The following is a 17,068-nucleotide window of genomic DNA, read 5'->3' on the forward strand; positions in this document are numbered from 1 at the left end:
TTGTCTTTGAGTATGGTTTTTCTCTTTATATTCTACTTTTATGATTGGTGGATTTACCTCACTCTAATAGGTACCTTAAATTTTGTCACACTTACACTAATAGCAGCGACTGAAGTCGAAATGATCATCGAACAGTTAAGCTGGATAAGCAAAGAATTCGGACTTCAAATAAATATCGGAAAAACAAAAACGATGATCGTAGACAGGGCAAATGTTAGTCTACCGCACATACACCAAGTGGCGAATTTCGAAGTAGTACACATATTTGTATAATTGGGCTCTCTGATAACTAACAATGGCGATGGCTCCTCAGAAATCATGCGTAGATTAGCAATGGCCCGAAGTGCAACAGCTAAATTAACTAAAATATGGAAAGACCGAACAATATCAAGAAATATTAGGCTCAGGGTAGTCAATACCCTTATTTTTCCCATTGCTACATATGCATTTGAAACAAGGACTCTCAAAAAAGCAAGATCGAAGCATTCGAAAAATGTGGGCCTATAGAAGAATTTTACGCGTGTTCTAGGCAGAATACATACAGGATTAACTTGTCAATTCTCGAAGAGCTTCATAATAAAAGACAGTCTATTAAGAAAGGACAACTGAGCCAGTGCCGGATTTACCTCTAGGCCGCAAGCAAAAGGGGGCCGCAGCGTTTTGTAAAAAAATATTAGAAGTTATCGGGGGCCGCTTGTGGCAATTTGGCCTAGGGCCGCAAGTACCTTAAATCCGGCACTGAACTGAGCTGAGCATACTTAAATTATTTCGGGTACATAGACAGAAGAATGGGGACTATGAAACTATTAGTAGAAGGAAAGTAGGAGACAAGGAGTAAGTTCTCCAACACGACGGGCAGACCAAATGAAGACTTTGGTGGGAAAATCCTTACATGAAGCCGTCCGTTTGGCACAGGGTCGCAGCTAATGCAGACAGTAAGCTAATATTTAGTGAGTGTCACCACTTCCTGACAAGGGCTCAAGGAATGAGGTTGAGGATATACTTATTATGAATGTGGTTTTAAAAGTTCTGCAAATTTTGCACGTAGGTATATCTGTCTTGAAAAATTGTGACGGGTAGTTCTCTCAGGACAACAGATTCAGTAAAACACAAGTTAAAATAAAATAAATATATTGAGGATATTTATATACAGTTTAAACTTAAAATAACATATCATTATATCTTCGCTCCGTTTCGCTTGCCGGTCGTCTGCAAAAAAAATAAAATTGCATTTACATATTATCAAAAAAAAATGCAATTAATGTAATACAAGAAGCAATTACGCACGTCCTCACACTTCACTCCAGTGTAAGCACAAATACTACAATCAAAATATCAATAACTATACAGACACCCATACAACTCCGAATCGGAGATGGCGGTAACCGTTCACTCCACGGCTACACGGATCCTGTTCAATTACGAGCTCTTCACTACAGAGTTCCACCACCCAGATTGGCCTACCTGTTGACTACACTGGTTAGCCAGTGAGTCTAGAGCTTGATCGCCGCAAGACTGATTGTTCTTCTTCGGTTCTCTCCTTAAATACATTCTCGGCTGCCCTACTTGGATGCCTCGGAGTAGAAGTGGAAATGAGTGGGGTTGCGCTGGTATCGAAGCGCGTGCGGTTCTCTGCTGTTGATCTGCTTAACGCGAGGCTGAAGGCTATATTTTATTTTCTAAACAAATTATTTTATTAAAAAATGAATAACTTCAATTTCGTTGCAACACGAAACTACAGCCGCATTATATTATAGTTCAATCAGAGAGTGCAGCAAGCACCTCTACCGGTTTCGAAACTTATTAGTCTCTCATCAGGAGGCACATATGCTGCTCTCTCTGATCCAACCAGGACAAACCAATGCGTGCAGTCACGGATTGCAACGAACGAAATGGCAGGGATGCCCTAGTGGCAACTGCTTATTTTATTTATTTTAGCACTATTTGATTTTTACTTGAAGCTCTGGAATTTTCCCGACGATTTCTAAGAATCATGTATTCTATATTTAAGTACCTGTGAAACCCAATTCACGATAAGGTGAAGGTTGTCAGAAACTGACGACCTACATTGCTATAAAAGATTGATAATTGAAGAACTATGTGACTAAAGATGATTAATGCAATAATCAATATTATAATTGATGAGTAATATTTGCAAGTACACTCGATAACATAATGTAAGCTAGTTATGAGACAATTTAAATTAGATAATATTGATTTAATCAGAATGATATCGACAACAATGATATACCTTTATTATTTCTTAATAAACACTTGCAAGTTTGATGACTAATGGTTTTAAAACTAAATAAGCTTTTAATCAATAAATCATTTATTGATTAAAACCTGATTTAGTTAACTATAATAGTCTCTGGCAATTATTACCAGAGACTATCATTTAAAAGAGAAATACATGTAGTTAGCTGTATACCAGTTACAAAAACTAATGAAGTAACAAACTCCAGTGTAAATGGTACTTATATTTTTTTATTGAAAAAAAAATCCAAATGGATTATAGTAGGGGAGCATCGGATGCTAAATTTGCAGTTACTAAAGCGTCATTGGGACCTATTGGGTTGTAAAGATTTGGTCCTTAAACCAAATAAAAATTCACTCCCAATTGCGCCTAAAGAACCCGTGTTGAGCTGCCCCCCCCCCACTTCCAAAAATTAAAAAACAAATAGCCCTGATTTATGAGCTATTTATGAGCTTTCATATTCCGCAAACTAAAAATTTTGAGCTCGTTCCAGTGAGCAGGAATTTAATACTTTAGTGGGGGGGGGGGGCTGAGTCAGCCCCCCCCCACTACTTAAAAATAGGAATATTGAATCGGTTTTTGCGGCAGAATTACGAGCTATTTATGAGCTCTTGAAATTATATAGTTTCGATTTTTGAGCTCAACCCCTTCACCCCCAAACAACCCTTTAATTGATTTAACCTAAGAGAAAAATGCTGAGAAAACTTAAAATATATCGTATTGCGGATATAATAGAGAGTTATCAAGTAAAATTCTATCCATCCGTTATTTTGACACGTAAACGCTATTTTTTTACGGTATAAGTTTTAACGTATATGTAATTTTAGAGTTATCAAGTGGTTGAATTTCTGCTTCACGTTAATAGTTGGCAGCTGTCAGTCAACTTTCGTATTTGACAGCAAAATAATTAAATTTGTTTAAATTTTTTTCTGTTTTTGTTTTCTTTCACCCAAGATACATATTTTGTAATTTTGACTTGTTTTGTACAATTTGGATTTCAAATTTTTCTAAAAAATATGGAAGAGATCTTAGAACAGGCAATGTTACTTGAAGCCAATGACGATGATATAGAGTACTTAATACTAAATCTCGTTTTAAATGATGATAACGTTCAAAATCAAAATGCACATCCTGTCTTTAATTTCGATACCTTAGAACCTGATCAAGCCAAACAGTATTTTCGGTTTGAAAAACAGGATATCCCAAGGCTTGTACAATTGTTAGGGATACCAGATATAATTGTAACAGAAACTGGCCATACCTGTACTGGTAAGTAATGCTGAGAGTAACTAAAACTTTAAACTCAACCAAACCAAAACAGTCAACCAAAACCAAGCCAAGAAAACAAAGACAAAACACCTGTTAACATACAAAATAAAATTTCATAACACAACATATTTATTTATTACATGAACATGACAGAACTGAAATGGCCGTGTCACTCCGAGTTCCGAGTCCTGCCGAATTGGTGCGATTCGCTGCTAACGTTACCGTATTTTAAGCCCGCTATCCGACCTACCGTAACGGAGCACGTTAACGTTAAAATCATTTCCGTTATTCAATATTCATACTGCGCATGCTTCATTGCTAAAATAACGTTACCGTATTCTCCTCGAGTTACTTGATAACTCTCTAATTCCTACAGCTTATATACTCTAAGAATAAACTATTAAATCACGTGCATTTCGATTATTGAGCTACAACCCCTTTGCAAGAAAACCACCCTATCTTCCCGGCTAAAGAGAAATTTGTACTTAAAATGCATTAAATTAATTATTTGGCGACTACATATCATTTAATAATTTATAAGCTTCTAAATTACGCGCATTTAGATCAGTAAATTGCAAATTATTTTGTATAGTGCAGTCACTGAAGGTAAAAATCAACGATTACCTTCAATTTCGGTGAACCTTCATCGATTTTCACGAAAATTGGTCAGTGGTTAGAGGATACGTCAAGAAACAAAGGTGACATGGTACCACCTTGCACCTTTACCCTGCGGGTGGATACCGCCCCTTCCCGGGGGTGAAAATTATTTTATAAAAAATAACTGCACAAATCAATAAAAAAACAAATTAAGAGCAAAATTTATTATATAAAGTTATTAAAATAAGTCAATACTTTTTAAGTTATTAAAGATCAAGATTTTAATTATTCGTGAAAAAAAATGCATGTTTTGAAGCGGTTTTTCGTAAATCACTGAAAAACTAAGTTTTTACAAAAAAGTTAATAGTAGTTTAATTGGTATAGCTTATATTCTAAGAATAAACTCTTAAATCACGCGCCTTTCGATTATAGAGCTACAACCCCTTCGCAAGAAAACCATCCCATATTCCCGGCGTAAGAGAGAGTTTTACTTACAATAATTTAAATTAATTATTTGGCGACTACATATCGTTTAATAACTTATGAGCTCGCAAAATATACGCATCTCAATTATTGAATTGCCATTTTCTTTCTATAGTGCAGTCACTGAAGGTAAAAATCATCTATTACCTTCGATTTAGGTAAATCTCCATTCATTTTCACGAATTGACAATAACAACTTGCGGTTTTAGCCTGTGGTATATGTCACCCCTTCCTGGGGGTGAAAATTACTTTATTAAAAATAACCCCACAAATCAAGAGAGGGACAAATTGTAAGCAAAATTTGTTATATAATGTTAATAAAATAAATCAATACTTTTAGTATTGATTAGTCATAGTTGATTTTTACCTTCAGTGACTGCACTATAGAAAGAAAATGGCAATTTAATAATTGAGATGCGTATATTTTGCGAGCTCATAAATTATTAAACGATATCTAGTCGCCAAATAATTAATTTAAATTATTTTAAGTACAACTCTCTCTTAAGCCGGGAATATGGGATGGTTTTCTTGCGAAGGGGTTGTAGTTCAATAATCGAAAGGCGCGTGATTTAAGAGTTTATTCTTATAATATAAGCTATACGAATTAACCTACTATTAACTTTTTTGTAAAAACTTACAGTTTTTCAGTGATTTACGAAAAACCGCTTCAAAACATGCATTTTTTTCACGAATAATTAAAATTTTTGGTCTTTAATAACTTAAAAAGTATGGACTTATTTTAATAACTTTATATAATAAATTTTGTTTATAATTTATTCTTTTATACAGGGTGTCCCGGAAAATAGTGCGTTCCTTAAAGGTATAGGTAGAAGGCACCATGTAGAACAAAAAACTCTTATAACATTTTTTTCTAAATGCAACCGTTTGACCAAAAAATTAAAATGTATTTTGGTATCCAAATTTAAATCTGACAACTATGTGCGGTAAGCAAATTTAAGCATAGACAGTCCCATGTAAATAGATAGAAGATGATAGTAAACAGATAGTTTTAAAGAATCCTGTTTAGTGTCAATGCCGAAAATGTTTTCGAATAGTGAGTGTATTACCTATTATGTTATTACCTATGAATGGTGTTTGTGAAAGGTTACTTGAAACATCTATTCGGTATATTAATTATTTTCAAGTAAGTACAACTTAGTTATTTCAGTTCACAAGTAAACAAATTACTGAGACATTATCTGGTGTATTTAAGTTCCACTGTAAACTATTAAAACTATGTAATTCAGTTAAAGCCCTCAGCAATACTCAGCATTCAACCCATTTAAACCTTACTAAATACATAATAGTAGTTTAGTTAAAAGATGTGTTTTTATGTTAAAAGATGTGTAATTCGTTTAAAATTATGCAATAGTTATTTCAATACATTTCAAAAGAAAATAATTTTAGTAAACAAATAGTAAATACATAAGTATTACCTACTATTAGGTTGGATTATTTTAAATATGTACTGTTAATCACAATCACAAACGAGTTCTTATTATGTTATTATGCCGTAGTGCGTACGATGTTGCCAGTTTATTAAAATTTCCAAACATTAAAATACAGGTATATGGAAAACAATGTTAACTTTTTTTTGGAAACGGTTAACTTTAGAAAAAAATGGTATAGGACTTTTTTGTTCCAAATTGTGTATTCTCTCCATACCTTAAAGGAACGCACTATTTTCCGGGACACCCTGTAGATTTGTGCAGTTATTTTTTATAAAATAATTTTCACCCCTGAGAAGGGGAGGTATCCACCCTCAGGGTAAAGGCGCAAGGTGGTACCATGTCACCTTTGTTTCTTGAGGTATCCTCTAACCACTGACCAATTTTAGTGAAAATCGATGAAGGTTCACCGAAATTGAAGGTAATCGTTGATTTTTACCTTCAGTGACTGCACTATACAAAATAATTTGCAATTTACTGATCTAAAACGCGTAATTTGGTAGCTTATAAATTATTAAATGGTATGTAGTCGCCAAATAATTAATTTAATGCATTTTAAGTACAACTTTTTCTTAAGCCGGGAAGATAGGGTGGTTTTCTTGCGAAGGGGTTGTAGCTCAATAATCGAAATGCACGTGATTTAATAGTTTATTCTTAGAGTATATAAGCTATAAGAATTATATCCGCAATACGATGTATTTTAAGTTTTCTCAGCATTTTTCTCTTAAGTTAAATCAATTAAAGGGTTGTTTGGGGGTGAAGGGGATGAGCTCAAAAATCGAAACTATATAATTTCAAGAGCTCATAAATAGCTCGTAATTCTGCCGCAAAAACCGATTCAATATTCCTATTTTTAAGTAGTGCTCAGCCCCCCCCCCCCCACTAAAGTATTAAATTCCTGCTCAGCGGAACGAGCTCAAAATTTTTAGTTTGCGGAATATGCTCATAAATAGCTCATAAATCAGGGCTATTTGTTTTTTAATTTTTGGAAGTGGGGGGGGGGGCAGCTCAACACGGGTGCCTAAAGAAGTATAACTTCAAAAAAGTTAAGTTTTCCATTTTAGTGGGAATTTTCCATTTTTCTTAATTTAATGGTCAATCCAAAAATCGTTTTTTCCTATTATAGCGCCATCTACCCATAATTCTAAAAATGTCTCAAATAAAAGTACTTACTTAGTAAGCAAGTACTTTTAAGCAATAAAAAATGGGGGTTCTTGTTTAAGATTTTAAAGCAACCCCCCATTCCATCTCCGTGGGAGTCGTGTTTGGTGTTATTCGATAAATTGAACACGTATTTTTCAGTTCTTCGATCTGATAGTCATTTCGCGAAATATCGCGGGGTTGGTATTTAAAATTTCAAAGTGGGGCGCTGTGTTTGGTATCTTTCGATAGATTTTTGAAAAATACTGAACACGTATTTTTCAGTTTTTCGATTTGATGTTAATTTCACGAAATATTCTCTTTTTTTGTGAAACTTTGTGACTCACCCATTTTCTTACGCCCCGCTCAAATCGTCACATTTTTTAAATATACACTGTCTTTCATGTACTTAACTTAACTTGTCTAAATCTGACGTTTTTGAGTTTTTCTAATGATGGATTTTTTTTACGGACTGCCCCAACGCACGCCCCTTTATTAAGAGTTCAGTATGGTAGGGGTACATTTACAGGGTACGAGGTTTCTCCCTATGTGATTTTCTGACGCGCTTGAGTAACTGCAGAAATCCCCGTTTTGGCTCCCCTACCATTAGTAAAGAACATCACTGAACGTTTTAGGTCGTATCAGACCATCATCAGTGCAAATGTCCATCGGTAGTTGAAAGTAGTCACAGAAATGGATCAAAAGAGTGTTAAATTGGTACACTATTTAATCGTTTAAATTTATAAATATTACGATTTACGGCGATGTTACTGGAAATAAAAATTAACAAGAAAATATACTGATCCCCGCTCGAAATCCACGTGGTGCTATGGTGAGAGGCAGAGACCAACTCCATGTTTGAAAGTTTGTTATGGTTCAAGTGGAAATCGGTGGGACTACGCATTTTATCAATGAAATTAGATATGTCCAAGACACTCCAGAAGCCGTTAACGATAAAATGTTTTAACATCGCATTAATCATTGTAAATTAGTCGACGGATATTAGTACAGTGAAAATAATAAGACGAGAACTGGAAGATAATGATTATAAAGAATATTATTAAAAGTTTTTTGTACTTTAATGACAAAAAAAACAAGCTCATTAGCAGAACCCAATTCAAAATTATTTTGCACATCATAATATTACATCAGTACATTATTTGGTTGAAAAATCACATTTTTGTTGGCAAAAAATATATTAATTTGTCTGGACTAACCTACAGTTCTGTTTATATTAAAACAGTATGCTATGTTACTATCAACATTCACACAGAGTTGCCAAACTAAATTTTGTTACTTTGGGTGTAAATTTTCCCACGGATCTCCGAGGGTACTATACTTCATTAGTAAGTTTTTATTAATATTTCATTCTTTTATTGCTGAACTGCTCCAAATATTGGTGATCTTCATGGCAAATCGGCGATATGGTATTGTTAATATCCGTATTGAATGAACAAAATGTAAGCAGACTGTGATGCTATAAAGAAAGAAACAAAAGGAATATGTAGATAAAAGAGAGAAAAAACTGGAAACAACTAGGAAGAATAGAAGCAAACGAGTTAAAACAAAATAGGAACAATAAAAAGCTACATATTTTTTTGTGTTACACAAGTGCTACTTTTATGGGATAAGACGGCATATGAACTAAACAGGTAGGTAAAACCCAGCGAGCACAACAAAAAGAAGCAAGAACAAATAATACAAGTATAAAAGATAATAAAGTAATGAAAGAACTTCTTAATAATAAATGCGACAGAAAACGGTTAAGAATTATTGAAAGAAGGAGAAACAATACTAGAGAATATAGCAACTTATTGTAAAGAAAAAGAACTGACTTGAGAATATTACTGATTGTAGAAAAGAGGGAGTAATATGGTATTCATTGGCATATATAGTATCCATTGTGTGGTGGGCGCTTAATAAGAAAGGAGTTTCCGGTGAATATGTAAGAGACATTTATGAGGGAGTATAATAACTAGTGTTAGGATAGGGCTGGGAGAGACTCAAAAATTTCATGTGAAAGTAGGTTTCCATCAGGGTTCGGTCACAGAATAACTAACCATACAGAAGCAAAACTCAGGCCGAAAACGGTAACATAAATTTCATGCTCAAGCATCACGTAACTGGTGCAACCTCACTTTTGCGACTGACAGTGACAGTTGTTTATAGTTCAATTTTATATTTATATATGTTTTATTTTATATTTTATTTATTTTTCTAGTTAAATTTTATATCTCATATTTAATTAATAACTATTTGTCAAAAATATTACATCATTTGGAATGGTCTATTCCTTAGAACATCGAGTTCTATTCTGTAACTGGTGCACAAGGTCAAATATTTCGGTCCCAACAAAATCAATGGAAACGACAGTCAGATTCGCTTCTGTATGGTTAATTATTCTGTGGTTCGGTGCTTAGTTGTTCTTATTTATTCCGATTAGTGTCTGATCAGATAACATCGAAACTACAGGCTCACATTTCCCGGTGCTTAACGGATGCTGATGATGTAGTGTTAGTAGACAATACTGGAAGGGATTTTACAACAAAAACTGAAACAGGTTTAAAACTTAGTAGGACAAACAAAGAGTATTTCCATTTAAAGATTGAGTTACTAAATAAAATGATAACTTTGGATGGGGAAATGATTGTGAAAAGTAATTGGTGTGAGTTTTTACTGAATCTCACCACACCTTGGCGAAAAGGCTTTAACTATTACCTTTTGCCTAATTGGACATAGGTGAATATTTTAGGACCACACGCGTATGTCTGAAAGCAGAGAATCCTTTGATATTAACAAACTAGTGAACTTTTAGGGTAACTGGTTCTAAGATTTATTTGGTCTGGTTTTATAGTTACTAATAAACACGATATGAAGGGTTGTGCAAACGAGAAATAAAAGTGATAAGCGACAAAAACATTTATTAACAGAGCAACTAATTTAACAAATATGAGGAATTAACGACTAATTGTCTTACTAGCGAAATAGAGAGAGAGTCTTTATTATACACATCTCCGTGTTGACAATTAGCGTGAGGGGTAATTATTGCGAGAGTGTAACGTGTCTTCACGGCCACGGCGAAAAAAAGAACACACACTATCACCTCGTCTTAGAGGCTGCTGGCGAGAGACTGCTAAAATTCTATTCAAAATCACTGCATTAATATCTTACGACGCTTTTTCTACCTAAAAAAGGGCTTCACACTTTATCTTTTGCCTACATAACATACTTAAAACAAAATTCTTAAATCTTACTAGCAAATGGTACAGATTGTCCCAACAAATTTAAAAGCGATATTTGTACATAAATGCGAATTAATTTAACTGTTGTTTTCACAACAGTAATAATTTTAAGTACCTAAGAAATAACTTATAATGACAGAGTAATGAGACAATATATGAACAGAATCATTCAATAGAATTAAGGTGGGATGGATGGATGAAGTGCAATGAAGCAAGTGGTGTGTTGTGTTAAAAAGTTTTCAATGCAACTGAAGGGAAAAAAGTTCTATAAAATCGACCAGTTATGATGTACGGAACTGAATGGGCTAGTTCAAAAAAAGAAAGAGGAACAACAAATGCTTGTGGCGAAAATGGCTATGCTTAGGTGGATGAGTGGAGTGACAAAAAATATAAAATTAAGAATGTAAGACGAAAAGTATATTAGGGGTGGCACCAATTGGTACCAAAATGAGATAGTATAGGTTAAGATGGTTCGGGAATGTTCAACGTTAAGACGTTAATCATCCAATACGAAAAATTGCTAATTTGCATGCTTCTGGGAGGAGTAGGAGAAGAAGATCTGGGGCAGACGCTTAGACAGGCCAATAATGTAAGAAGAAAAGTATATTAGGGGTGGCACCAATTGGTACCAAAATGAAATAGCGTAGGTTAAGATGGTTCGGGAATATTCAACGTTGAGACGTTAATCACTAAATAGGAAGAATTGCAATTTTCAAGTTCGTGGGAGGAGTAGAAGAGGAAGACTAAAGAAGATCTGGGAGAGATTAGACAGGACATTGATATTGATATGATCCAAGATAGAAATTGGACAAGTGTAATTAGGAAAGGCGACTCCGCACAGGGAAATAGGTACAGAGAATAATGATGATAATGTATATGAAGTTTTTTTAATGAATAAAATTCGGTTTTATTCGGTCATTCTTATTTATTAAATTTTTGGTACAAAAATAATATTTTAGGTTTAATGAAATAAATCTGGTTAGTTGTTTTGTTTATTTCGTAAACTAGACCAGGGCGCATCTGTAAAAATATTTAGTACATTTGGACGTTGAGAGATGACTAAAATTATTTTGCAGAAATTGCTTGAAAATAACTCAAATATTAAAATTTGAGTTATCCTCCCTCTCAAAAAGGTCCGGAACATTGTTTAAATAATCAAAATGTCAAAAAATGAAGAAAAAATTTTTTTCTTCGTTTTTTGATTATAACTTTAAAAGTATTAATTTCCGAGAAAAGTTGTACTGACATAAAAGTTGCGTAATTAAATTTCCTACAATATAAAATTGGTTAAAAATTTAAAAAATAGTCATCCTTGTTGCAAAATAGCAATAATTGCGAAAAAACCATACAAAAACAAGTACAGCACAACCTGCCATATCCAGACCTGTCATATCCGGACCTCCCCATATGCGGACGGTTCTGCCGTCCGGATCTACCGAGAAAGGCAGTCCTGCTGTTGGACAACGCACCCTCTCATCACGACCTAAAAGAACTAAAAGATGGCGAAATAATGTATTATAGAATCTATAAAACGTGTCTATCGACGAAAGTTATTGACGGCGTTGATTACTGGAATGTATGATGAAGAAAACGTTTCAGAGACACTATAAAAGAAGTGGTCACAGAAGTGGTCTTGATATCCGGATTTTTTCATATCCGGATCGGTATGTCGCCACATTGATCCGGATATGGCAGGTTTTACTGTATTCGCATTTTACGTTTTTCAACCATTTGTGCTACACTTAGGACCTTCATATCTCACCCAGAAAAACTTTATGATACAGTAAAACAATACTGTAAATTTCATTAAGATCGGTTCAATAGATTTTACAAAATAAATTTTGCAATCCAGCTTTCGCAAAAAAAATTATTTTTGTCAAAATGTTACAAGACTAAAAATAAAGCAGATAGCAAGTTGAAATTTTTTTGCATATAGAAGTGTACTGTACCTTTCATTTGCAATTTGCAAAATTAAAATCGATTTACTACCACGGCGTCACGAATTTTTTTAAATATACATTAATTATTGGTGCTACGCGCAGGACAGCGGATAGTTTGCTCTGATTGGGCATTCCAATGACCTTTGATAATGATTAATACATTTTAATATGTATTATATTTCGATATAAATAAATAAATTTGTTTATTGCAAAATAAAAACACATACTGTATCCTTTGAAATAACACTATTTTAGCAAAAACTTTCTTTGTTCATATATTTTAACGTAGAGAATAAAAGTTTATTATTTTTAAACATATGCAATTGTTTAAACAATATGTCACAAACAATAATAAAAGTAGTTTGATTTTTGTGGAATTAAAATATTAAAATACAACAAAATATAGAGTAAGAAAATAATATATTAGATAAAGATTGGAAAACATTTTGGTGGAAATCAACTTGTGTGAATCGAACACCGCCGTCCTGCGCGTAGCACCAAAAATTAATGTTTATTTAAAAAATTTCCTTACGCTGTGGTAATTAATCGATTTTAATTTTGCAAATTGCAAATGAAAGGTACAATACACTTCTATAAGCAAAAAAAAAATTCAACTTGCTATCTGCTTTATTTTCAATCCTGCAACATTAAAAAAAATGAATTTTTTTGCTAAAGCTGGATTGCAAAATCTAATAAACCGATCATGAAAGGGTACCCCCCGTTAAGATAGGCAAAATGCCCTCACTCTCAGAATTCAATCTTTTTAATTTTTTTACGTTCTGTGCAATTAAAAAATGAGATAACGCGGATTTTTAGCTCGCCACCCCCCTTACCCCTCCCCCCACAGCCTAAAACGTAGATTTTTAGATTTAATTTTTTTTAGTTGGGTTGCAATTAATTTAAAAATTTCAAAAAATTCACACGTGTAACTGAGGCTTTTACAAAACATGTCCATTTTTTATGGACCCTTAGGTCGAGTGTACATAACCTCAATTTTTTTTTAAACTTTTTTAAAACCTATAACTTTTTTTTGAAGGGGGCTGCAGGTCCATTTTTTTTTGCATTTTTGTATTTTATCAAAAGCTATCTCTCTGATTTTTTTCAGATTTTTCCGTCAGGTGCGCCATCTTGAAAAATCCGGAAAACTGTTTTTTTTTAGTGGGTTTTTAGGGATTTTCTCCATTTTATAGACTGCAACATAGATCAACTCAAGATTTTGTTAATAGATTATGTATAATTTGAAATAAATGAGTATTTTAGGATTATCAAAAATTGGGCAAAATACCTTTAAACCCCCAAAAACCATGTTTTTTAAGTTATGTAAGGGTTTTTGCGGGCTTAATGATTTTTTTGAGGTCGATACAGCCTGAATATATTTTTTATTTTTTTACGTTCTATATGATTTTAAAAAATTAGGACTCACCGCAATTTTAGCCCACTTCCCCTATTCCCCCTCCCCCACAGCCAAAAATGTCAATTTTTCGATTTAATTTTTTTTTTAAGTTGGTTTGCAATTAGATTAAAAATGTTGTTCTGAAGCTTTTTCTTTGTGGCATTTTTGTAATTACTATTCTAAATGGGAAGTAAGCCACAATTTAACTAAAAAATGATTTTATTTTCTATCTGTAATGCGATAGAGAGAATTCGATAATCTGTGACGCAGTGAAAAAATGGTTTGAGACGATCTATATAAATAAGTCAGGTTAAATTAAATTATTAGAAAATTTTTTTACCAAGCCACCTTTTTGTTTAATTTATTAATATTTTGTATTTTGACAACGACGTCCGTGGTGGACGTCGAAACGTTAATAAAATCATTTTTTAGTTAAATTGTGGCTTATGTCGCATTTAGAATAGTTAGTACCTAATTATTAAATTATAAATTACAAAAAATTAACACGCAGAGCTGAGGCTGTTACAGAACGTCTATTTTTATGGACCCGAAGGTCGAGTGTACATATCATAACCTCATTTTTTTTGTTTTTTAATAGGTACGTGTAACTTTTTTGGCGATGGCTGCTAATTTTTTTTTGTCTTTTGTGTATTTTACAAACCATCTACGTTTGGCTCCTAATGCAAATAGTCCACGCTGTATGCTTGTCCCGTTAGGTAAATTATTCCGATTAATTTTTTTGCACAAACTTACTCAAAAACAGGTCCTTATAACAAATCCACAAGGTGCCAGGCAGTACCGCGATCGGAAAATTGTTTAAACATTTTTTTAAACGAATTCAAAAAATCAATTTTTTCACTTCGGACAAGATTTTTGTCCGAATTGTTTTAGATTCTCTGGATCAAGCTGAGCAAAAAAGGTATCTTGTGATTTTTCTATAAAATTGACTGTTATCAAGTTACATGCAATTTCAAATTTGAAAAACGCGAAAATGGCCATTTTCAAGGCTTAATAACTCGATTAAAAATTATTATTATGAAAGTCATAAAGTGACCAGCTCAAAGTTTAAAGCCCCCCTGTAATAGCCTAAAGAAATTTTTGTCATTATTTTATTGCTAACTATTATTTTTAATAATTAAAAATGAGCGCTAAGCATGTATTGAAGCGGCCGTCCGCGAGAGAGAGATGTACAATATTCATTGGACGTTTTAAAAAAATGTCGATTGGAAGTCAAAAATACGTTTTAAAAAAATAAAAAAGGAATTTTGAGGTTATATGTATTGTACACTTGACCTACACGGGTCTATAAAAAATAGATATGTTTTGTAGACGCCTCATAAAAATTTTAAATTAATTGCAACTTTAAACAAAAAAAAAATAGAAAAATTGACGTTTTTGTGGAGGCAGGGGGGGGGGGGGTGGTGTGCTAAAAATGCGATTAGTCTTATTTTTTATTCACATATAACGTAAAAAAATGAAAAAAAATATTCAGGCTGTATCGATCTCAAAAAATAATATCATTAAGCCCGCAAAAACCCTAACATAACTTAAAAAAACATGGTTTTTGGGGGGTTAAAGGTATTTTGCCCAATTTTTGATAATGCTAAAATACTCATTTATTTCAAATTATACATAATCTATTAACAAAACCTGGAGTTGATCTATGTTGCAGTCTATAAAATGGAGAAAATCCCTAAAAACCCCCTAAAAAAACAGTTTTCCGGATTTTTCAAGATGGCGCACCTGACGGAAAAATCTGAAAAAAATCAGAAATATAGCTTTTGATAGAATACATAAAATGCAAAAAAAATTGGATCTGCAGCCCCCTCCAAAAAAAGGTTATAGGCTTTAAAAAAGTTAAAAAAAAATTGAGGTTATGTACACTCGACCTAAGGGTCCATAAAAAATGGACATGTTTTGTAAAAGCCTCAGCTACACGTGTCAATTTTTTGAAATTTTTAAATCAATTGCAACCCAACTAAAAAAAATTAAATCTAAAAATCTACGTTTTTGGCTGTGGGGGGAGGGGTAAGGGGGGTGGCGAGTTAAAAATCCGCGTTATCTCATTTTTTAATTGCACAGAACGTAAAAAAATTAAAAAAATTGAATTCTGAGAGTGAGGGCATTTTGCCTATCTTAACGGGGGGTACCCTTTACAGTGTTATTTTACTATATCATAAAGTTTTTCTGGGTAAAATATGAAGGTCCTAAGTTTAGCATAGTTTGGTTGAAAAACGTAAAATGCTAATATGTACTTGTTTTTGTATGGTTTTTTTGCAATTATTGCTATTTTGCAACAAGGGTGACAATTTTTGAAATTTTTAACCAATTCTATATTGTAGGAAATTTAATTACGCAACTTTTATGTCAGTACAACTTTTCTCAGAAATGAATAGTTTTAAAGTTATAATCAAAAAACCAATAAAAAAATCGAATTTTTCCATCATATTTTGACACTTTGATTATTTAAACAATGTTCCGGATCATTTTGAGTGGGAGGATAACTCAAATATTATTATTTGAGTTATTTTCAAGCAATTTCTGCAAAAAAATTTGAGTCACCTCTCAACGTCCATCTCAAAACAGATGCGCCCTGGACTAAACAAACATTTATTGATGCAATTACTCACAAAACAATAATTATATTCTAAAATTTTAAGTTTTATAGACAGTGGCGTGCTGGAACTTTTCGAGCGGCCCGGTGATTTTATAGAAAAGCGGTCTCCCATCCTCATTTTACCTTCTATTATCAGGATTTTTATTCGTTATTTATAAAACAAAAATACAAAAATATCAATTATTTTTAAATCAAACATAAGACTTTGAATTCAATGAATTTTTTTTAAATTTGCTATATTTTTTATTTAGGAATAAGCAATCTTACAAATAATAAATATTATCATAATAATATCACATATCATCACATATCACATAATAAAATATACATAGTTTCAAAAGTTATGCATTACCTAAAATTATGCTCATTTTCATAGTTGATTTTTTCGTGAACAGATTAACGTATTCCGCTATTTTTTTACTTTTTTTTGTTTTTTCGTTGGTATTTACCCAGTTGAGCAAAGGTTTACTCAAACTTCCTTTTTGAACTTATACCGGGTAGAAGAAAAGATATGTTTTTCTGATGTTAAATTTGAGACACCCTGTAGGGAGGACAAGGTATAAGTGTTGATATACATCGAAATCGTATTGTAGTCTTAAGTTTTGTGAACATTTTGTTTTTTGAATGTCCCTAATATCTTTAGAAACATAGAAAATGGACGGTTTAATTCTTTAACATGACA

At 32.9% G+C, this 17,068-nt stretch overlaps 1 protein-coding gene and 1 long non-coding RNA gene across 2 annotated transcripts in view; one reads left to right on the forward strand and one right to left on the reverse strand.

The window, feature by feature from the left end:
• The window catches only part of LOC114325942 (protein phosphatase 1E), a 220,887-nt gene that overhangs the window by 109,789 nt on the left and 94,030 nt on the right, over nt 1-17,068 (forward strand). The gene's annotated exons all lie outside the window — the stretch shown is intronic.
• LOC126882375 (uncharacterized) lies at nt 1,115-2,166 on the reverse strand. The gene is made up of 2 exons (XR_007697307.1): nt 1,288-2,166; nt 1,115-1,209 (listed from the first exon to the last, which is right to left on the reverse strand). It is a non-coding gene; the product is annotated as an uncharacterized LOC126882375 (long non-coding RNA).

The sequence above is a fragment of the Diabrotica virgifera genome, chromosome 3 (assembly GCF_917563875.1).
Source record: "Diabrotica virgifera virgifera chromosome 3, PGI_DIABVI_V3a".
Taxonomy (NCBI): domain Eukaryota; kingdom Metazoa; phylum Arthropoda; class Insecta; order Coleoptera; family Chrysomelidae; genus Diabrotica; species Diabrotica virgifera.